Consider the following 7,095-nt stretch of genomic DNA (forward strand, 5'->3'; position numbering starts at 1 on the left):
TATTCAGACCAAAATAACATCTAGACTGCTACTTACGTGTAGTGAGATAAAGGCAAGTTCCACCTCCTTTAAGGAAAGTATTATGTTTCAGAGAACTTCAGAGTGCATAAGCTGCACCATCTTTCAGCACAGGATACCATGGAGGCTGTACCTCATTAACATTGCCTTTGCTGTCCAAAGAGAGTGCAGGAACTGCTACTGTTCCTGCTCATATTCTTCATGCCTTATCTATCCTGCGTATCCACAGGAAGAGAGTAAACTCTGCCCATAAGGCAAGTGGCCCAGTTAAAGTTAGGAAGCTTATGTTAGATTTGAAAAATAGGCTAATTTAAAAAATAGGAGAGGCTATTTTTTTAAATAGGTTCCAATTGCACTTTGGAGCTTTCTGAATCACCCCTGAATGCCCAAGCAGTACTCTTCTGCTCCTCCCTAGATGTTTGTCCAAGTTTCCAAGTTTGGCAGGCTTACTACAAAAAATCCCCAAAACAAACAAAAAAAAACTTACCAGAAAGTAGTTTCAGCTGTCAGGAACATGTGACAGGCTCATGCCCATCATACGGGCTAATAGGTCTGCTCTACCACCTTGGGCCATGTTGCACCTAAGGCTATTCACCCGCCATGATTTGCTGCTTACTGGTATACCTCTGGAGGTGGTGCTCAGTGGTTCCTTTAGGGGCCTGGGGTTCATTTTATTGGCACATTTTCTGTGGGGCTCCTCCTCCCCTACATGCCACCCCTTTGCTCTCAGGTGTTACAATCAATCCTGGCAGTCCAGTGTCCTGGCATGATGATGGGGCTTCTTTGCCTACACTGGGGCCTGGTGAGAAGGGATGAAGCCACTGTTATGCAGCTTCTGAAAATCCCAACACCACCAAAAATTTAACCTAAATAACTAAAAAACTGGAAGGTGGGCAGGGCCCCCCAAACCAAGCCACTCACCTCTGAGCATGGCTTGATTGGATTCTGGTGTACTCTATCACTCACCCAACTTTGGGCTCAATTATCTTTCTGGTGAGCCTGATTTCTGTTATGGATTCTTCCAATCCAGTCACTGGGCCAGGTATGCCACTGCCTTGTGGTGCTCCCCGCCATGCTGGTATGGGGCCTGCAGTTCCACCAGTCCCCCATCGCTATGTTCTGAGTTTACATATACTCTAGTGGTGCATGAGGGGTTAGTGGGGCTCTGCGCAGGGCTTGCAAATAGTATAGGTAGTCTATCACCAGTCAAAGTGGGGACTCACATGGCACTGTGTTGCTGCCACCAGAGCCTGTGCTCATGTGGTGAAATTCATGGCTCAGCATTGTCCATCACAATGCTGAGCATATTCAGTACAACCAGTATTGTGTTAGCAAGTAGCTGGAAATCATACTTAGCGCTCAAGCTTCACAATCTCTTAAGGCAGGGTGACATTCAAGATCAAGTGATGTTTGTGCCTAAAAATGCCACCCGGTCCATGGAGTCTCTAACATGGTTTGAAAGCTGGCAGGTTGTGATCCACCACACACACAACAAGCTGATGGATTTGATAAGTTGGGTTGAAAATAGGGCATCACAAGAACTGTCAAACTGTCCTCATGAAAATTGGCATAGACAGGCATATCACCAGGCAATAGCTGTGAAGCTGAACCAGTACTATAGGTATGACTTGTCACTACTACTGCAGTCTAGACAACCGACTCTCTCCTTCCTTAGTCCTGTTTGCATTTTGGACCCCAGTTAGATGCCTGGTCTGAGTTGTGACCTTTAGCTACTGAAATCAATACTGGGATGGTGGAAAGAACATGATAACAAGCATGCTGCTTACATGAACTTTGTTGAAGAGTGCCAGATGCCTGTGCCTGTGTTCTGGGACTCTGTCTGTGACCGGTTTCTACATCTCTATGCTCTGGCAAGATGCTGCCTCACCATTCCAACCAACTCAGTGCATGCTGAGCTTGTCATCGCAGTGTACAAACAGGCATTCACAGATACAGAGAATGTCTGCAGCTATTGCTACTGGATGCAGCACGCTAGCCTTTAATAGCTAGTATGAATTCCCTATCTCAAGGTTAGCGTTGAGTAAACTCCTTTTTACAATATCCTTTAATAAAGTGCATATAGTTGGTATTAGGTACAATTCATGGTGTGTATAGCTTTAATGTCATAACACATTTCAGTTTACAGTTTAATTAAATGCTTATATTGCTTAATAATGTGTCGCTTAATGGCTTCCATGGATTTAATCCCCAGATTAAGCCCACCAAAGTCATTAAGGGAAACAGTATTAAGCAATTAAACTGTGGTTTTGGGCCATCTGGCAATCTGTGGGGAAAGGCAGGACTGCCAGGGTCTCTTAGCCAATCAGAGGCATGGGAGGGCCACACCATGAAAATGGCCGCCAGCCCCTGGATCTGCCCAGGAAATCACTCATCCACCTCCTAGAGTTCAATAGACCCCTATTTATATCAGACATACCACAGCATCACTCCTGTTGTTCTCCCCTCTGATGCTAACCTAGAGACTGTCAACAGGCCAAACTCCAGTTTCATACTTAACCTCTGAGCAATCATACAGCTCTTTTACATAAAGAGTAACTCCTCTTCTCCTCCCGTCTGTCCTTCCTAAACCTTTTATACCCATCCATGACAGTGCTATAGTCATGCGAGTAATTCAACAAAGTCTCTGTTAGTCTAGTCATAGTCTGTTATTTTAACCTAGCTCCATGACTGTGCAAGGCATTCTAATTCTTACTGCTTGTTTCTCAGGCTCTATGAATTCATGTACAAACATATGAGGTAACTAGCTGATTGTCCTGCTTTCTCAGGAGGAATGAGAAGGCCTCCCCTGTCACCCCATCCTGCTTGTGCTTCCTCCAGAATATCCAATGTCCCACTTACCTCAGGGCTTCGGTCTCCATTGCCTAGTTTAAAGCCCTCCTCACTAGGTTAGCAAGCCTTTCTGCAAAAATGCTCTTCCCTCTCTTCGTCAGGTGCATCCCAGGTCTTCCAAGGAATCCTTCTTGCAACAGCATCCCATGGTTGAAGAAGCCAAAGCCCTCCTGGCAACACCATCTGCACAGCCATGCATTGATTTGCAGGATGAATCTGCTCCTGCTCAGGCCCTTCCCCTTGACTAGAGTGATTCAGTCAGTCAGGAGAATACCACCTGAGGCCTCATCCCCTTCACCCTTGCACCTAGAGCCTTGTAGTCAATTTTGATTTGCTCAGGGTCACTCTGGAATTCTCACTGGTGCCTACATGCATAAGCAACACAAGGTAGAAGTCAGAGGGCTGGATGAGTCTCAATAATCCTTCCATGACGTCTCAGATCCAAGCTTCAGGCAAGCAGCAGACTTCCCAAGACAATAGTTCAGGCCAGCAGGTGGATGCCTCCAAAATGGAATATTTGTTTCAGTTACATGATGCATCAATTACATGACATGGTTGCCTATTATAACATGAGAATGAGACTTAATTCCTGAAAAGTATTTTCCAGAGTTGATTCATAGGTTGTTCTGACTACAAAATATGGAACGTACTAGAGAAAAGGTTGTAGGTACAGCCTCTCAGAGTGGAAGAGACAAGTAATAAAAAAAATAGTTAAAAAAAATAGTTGAAAAAATAGTTAAAAAAATGGTGTAGAAAAACTATTTTTAATAGTTTTTCCACACTAGAGAGACAAGTAATAAAAAAAATAGTTAAAAAAAATAGTTGTGGTAATGTGTGTTTGTGTATGTGTGTGTGTATCAATATGCACACAAACACACATATAACCACAACTATGAATTTATATATGATATACATCTATATAGCTATATATATATATATATATATATATGTGTGTGTGTGTGTGGTAAAGTTATATATATTTTACCATAATTGGGTGTTTATTTGTCATTTATGTGCTATTTTATAAATATAGGAAAAAATGCAAAATTTCAGAAAATATCAGTGTACTGTTCAAATAATTTGAAAACAGATCATTTCAGTTTTTTGGTTAAACTTACATTATTTTCCATTGCTCTAACGTACATATTGTGCTGGGCAATTCTGAGACTAGTATTTTTAAGCTCTGCACTTTAAACATCATGTGAAGGTAAAAGGTCTGCAGAGCTGGCAAAATGTGCATTCCTAAAGAGCGAAAGGATGCAAGGAAAGGTAACCTTATTAGACACAAAGGGTGGCCCACGCATGCAGGTACGTGCAATTGCAGCAACTCAAATAGAAGCAGTGCAAATTTCAGCCGGGATTTTTTGCCTCAGTGCACATGCCCTGATATGCACTTTGGTGTGGTGCAAGTTGTGCCACTTGGGGCAAAATAACCCTGCACAGCTCCTCCTGGATCTGAAGCCAGGGGGAGTTAGGGCCTGGCTTCAGCACAGGTGCTGGCCCCAGCAGTACAAAAAGCTTCCCTGGTGAATAGCTCAGGGCTACTTGCTCTCAGGAGCTTCTGGGGCCCAGCCAACTGGTACCTGTGGACACTACCCCTTGTTCCAGCTGTACTGCTGAAACAGCCCTGAGAGTTCCTTACCTTCTACTCACTGCAGCAGTCTGGCAGTGGGGGCTGCTGCCTGGCTGTGACTTGCTACACACCTGCCAGACGTGGATGGGGACTGCACAGCCACTAGAGGCATCTGCCCCTCTGGCCCAGCTGCCAGTGGGCTGTGGCTGGCGGGGTGGCCCTTGAGTTGGCCTTTGTGTGGCACTACTGCCATGTGTGCCCCTGCCCGGTCATCTGGGCAGCTATCACTTGGAAGATATTCTCAGTGTGGTGGCCTGCTTTGAACTATCAGTGCATGTCCTCTTGGCCCCAACTGGCCAGGATGTCAGCCACCTTCAGCTGGGTCCAAGGTGCCAACTCTGAGCAGGCTTCTCTGTCTGGGTCCTGCCACTTGCCTCCCTAGCAGAAATTCTGGTGTTCCCTATTTGAAAACTGAAAAATCCCTGATAAAAAAAATCCCAAAGTCACTCTGTAAAATATCCCAAAATACATGTTCCTCACAATTAAAACAAAAGACCACTATATAGAGAGAAAGAGCAAGAGAGTTAGACAGTTAGACAGTTGGGCTATGTTTTATTGATATATCTAGTGTTAAAGCAATTTGGAAGCCTACCAGTGTCTCTATCATCATAATAAATAGAATTCTAAATACCTATATGTTTTTCTGTTTGGCTTTGGTTTGCTTACCATAGAGCAGTTAGAGTTCCCCCTGATCCCTTCACTAACCAGGATGTTGGGACAGCTGCCCCTGCAGCCACAGCTCCTGCCAGCAGGTCTCATCCTGTCTAGCAGTTGGGCATTCAGGGTGTGTGCTGGGGGGATATGGGGTTTGCAGAAGCAGGGTGGAAAGAGGGGTGGGAGGATGTGGGTGATTGTGGAGGGATGTGGGGGGCCATGGGGTGTGTGTGTAGGTGTGGGTGGATCATGGGGGGACTCTGGGAGGGGCTGCTCAGGAGGGGTGGGTCCCCTCCCCCTAGCAGGGCACAGCCCCCCCGCACAGATTACAGACTGCCCCCCACAGGGCTACAGCCCCCCCACAGGGCCCGCGGCCCCCCATAGGGGCTACCAAAAAAAAAAGCCCTGCAATCACCAGCAGTAGCAGGGCCTCTGGGAGCTCTGGGGCCACATAGCAGAGCCCCACCACCACCACCCAGCACCCTCTCCCCAATTGCTCCCCTGCCTGGCCCCACCCCTGATGCCCTCCCACCCAGCCCCAGCAGTCGGGGCATTGAAAAAAATTAAAAAGGCCTGCACTCACTGGCAGTAGCAGCTGTTGTTAGGGTCACTGGAGCCTTGTGGCAGAGTGTCCCCGCACAGCACAGGGCAGTGGGGACCAGCCCCGGCCACCTGGCACCTGCACTGCCACTGCCCCATCGTTCAGGTGCAGCTGGGGTTGGTAAGGCACCATGGCTCCAAACACCATCGGGCAGCTGGGGGCACTGAGGCTGTCACTCGGGCCCTGTGATGGGTGGGGGGATCCTGCCATAAGGCCCCTGTGACCCCGACAGCAGCTGCTATTTTCAGTGAGTGCGGGGCTTTTTTGTTTTTGCTTTTTTTTTCAATTGCTGGGATACTGGGGCCAGATGGGGCAGCAATCAGGGGCTGCAGGAGCTGGTGGGGGCTGGGGCTGGGGCTGGAGGGAGGAGCGATCCACAGTGCTCATGGAGTGGGCGGGGGATAGAGCCAGCAGGGATCCCCCCATGCTCCCCTCCCCACTTCTCTAACCCCCACCTACCCTGCTTACCAGCACGGAGCCGGGGTCCAGCTCCCTGTGGCTGGCACACTGCAGCATGGACAGGCAGTGTGCTTCAGCCCTGGGGCAAGGGCCAGCTACCAGAGCATCTCTGTGGAGAACCAAGCCTCCGGTTGTCTCAGGGCATGCTCCGGGACTGTGTCCTGCCCTGTATTTTCCCCCCAGGGTACTGTTTGTGCCCTGGATATCCAGGGTTCTAATTTTGCCCCCACTGCTAATTTGCAGCACAGAGAACATTTTTTTTGTTCCCGCATGTGCCTCTTGCAGCATCTCAAAGGGGTTTGAGATGCTGCAAGAGACATTTGTGTGCTCGTCTAGATGCGCCCATACTGTCAGAGACAGAAGATGGATCACAAGGTACAACAAAAAGAGAACCAAGCTCTAAAGAGCTGCCATGTAGCACAGACAGTAGGAATCAGTGGACTGCTTAGTGAAATGGGAAAGTAAATGGATAAAATCTTACTGAGAATTTAAGAATCCTATGCTCACTCCACATTTTTTGTCCAGACTGCCATAAGCTTGCCAGCTAGTCTCCTCTCCTTTTCCTTTTTTCATATTCTTTTTCTAATGAACTGTTCACCTCCCAGGAGAACTGCCAATTCTTTTTCCAAAGCAGCATAGATTGCTCTTCATGGTAGTCTTGTAAATGTATATGTTATTGAGTTACACGTTTGTATCATGCCAATAAATCATCTACAAAGAGATGAAAAACTTGCCACTTGTTTGAAAACAGTGTATTATAACTTGTCCCAAATAGATATTTCCCTGACCTTAACAAATTGCAAGTCTGTCCAGTCTCATTAAGATGTGTGGTCAGCTGACTTCTTTATATGAATTGTATTTACTGTATAAAGTCTAATGG

The sequence above is a fragment of the Alligator sinensis genome, unplaced genomic scaffold, assembly GCF_000455745.1.
Source record: "Alligator sinensis unplaced genomic scaffold, ASM45574v1 scaffold866_2, whole genome shotgun sequence".
In the NCBI taxonomy this organism is placed as follows: domain Eukaryota; kingdom Metazoa; phylum Chordata; order Crocodylia; family Alligatoridae; genus Alligator; species Alligator sinensis.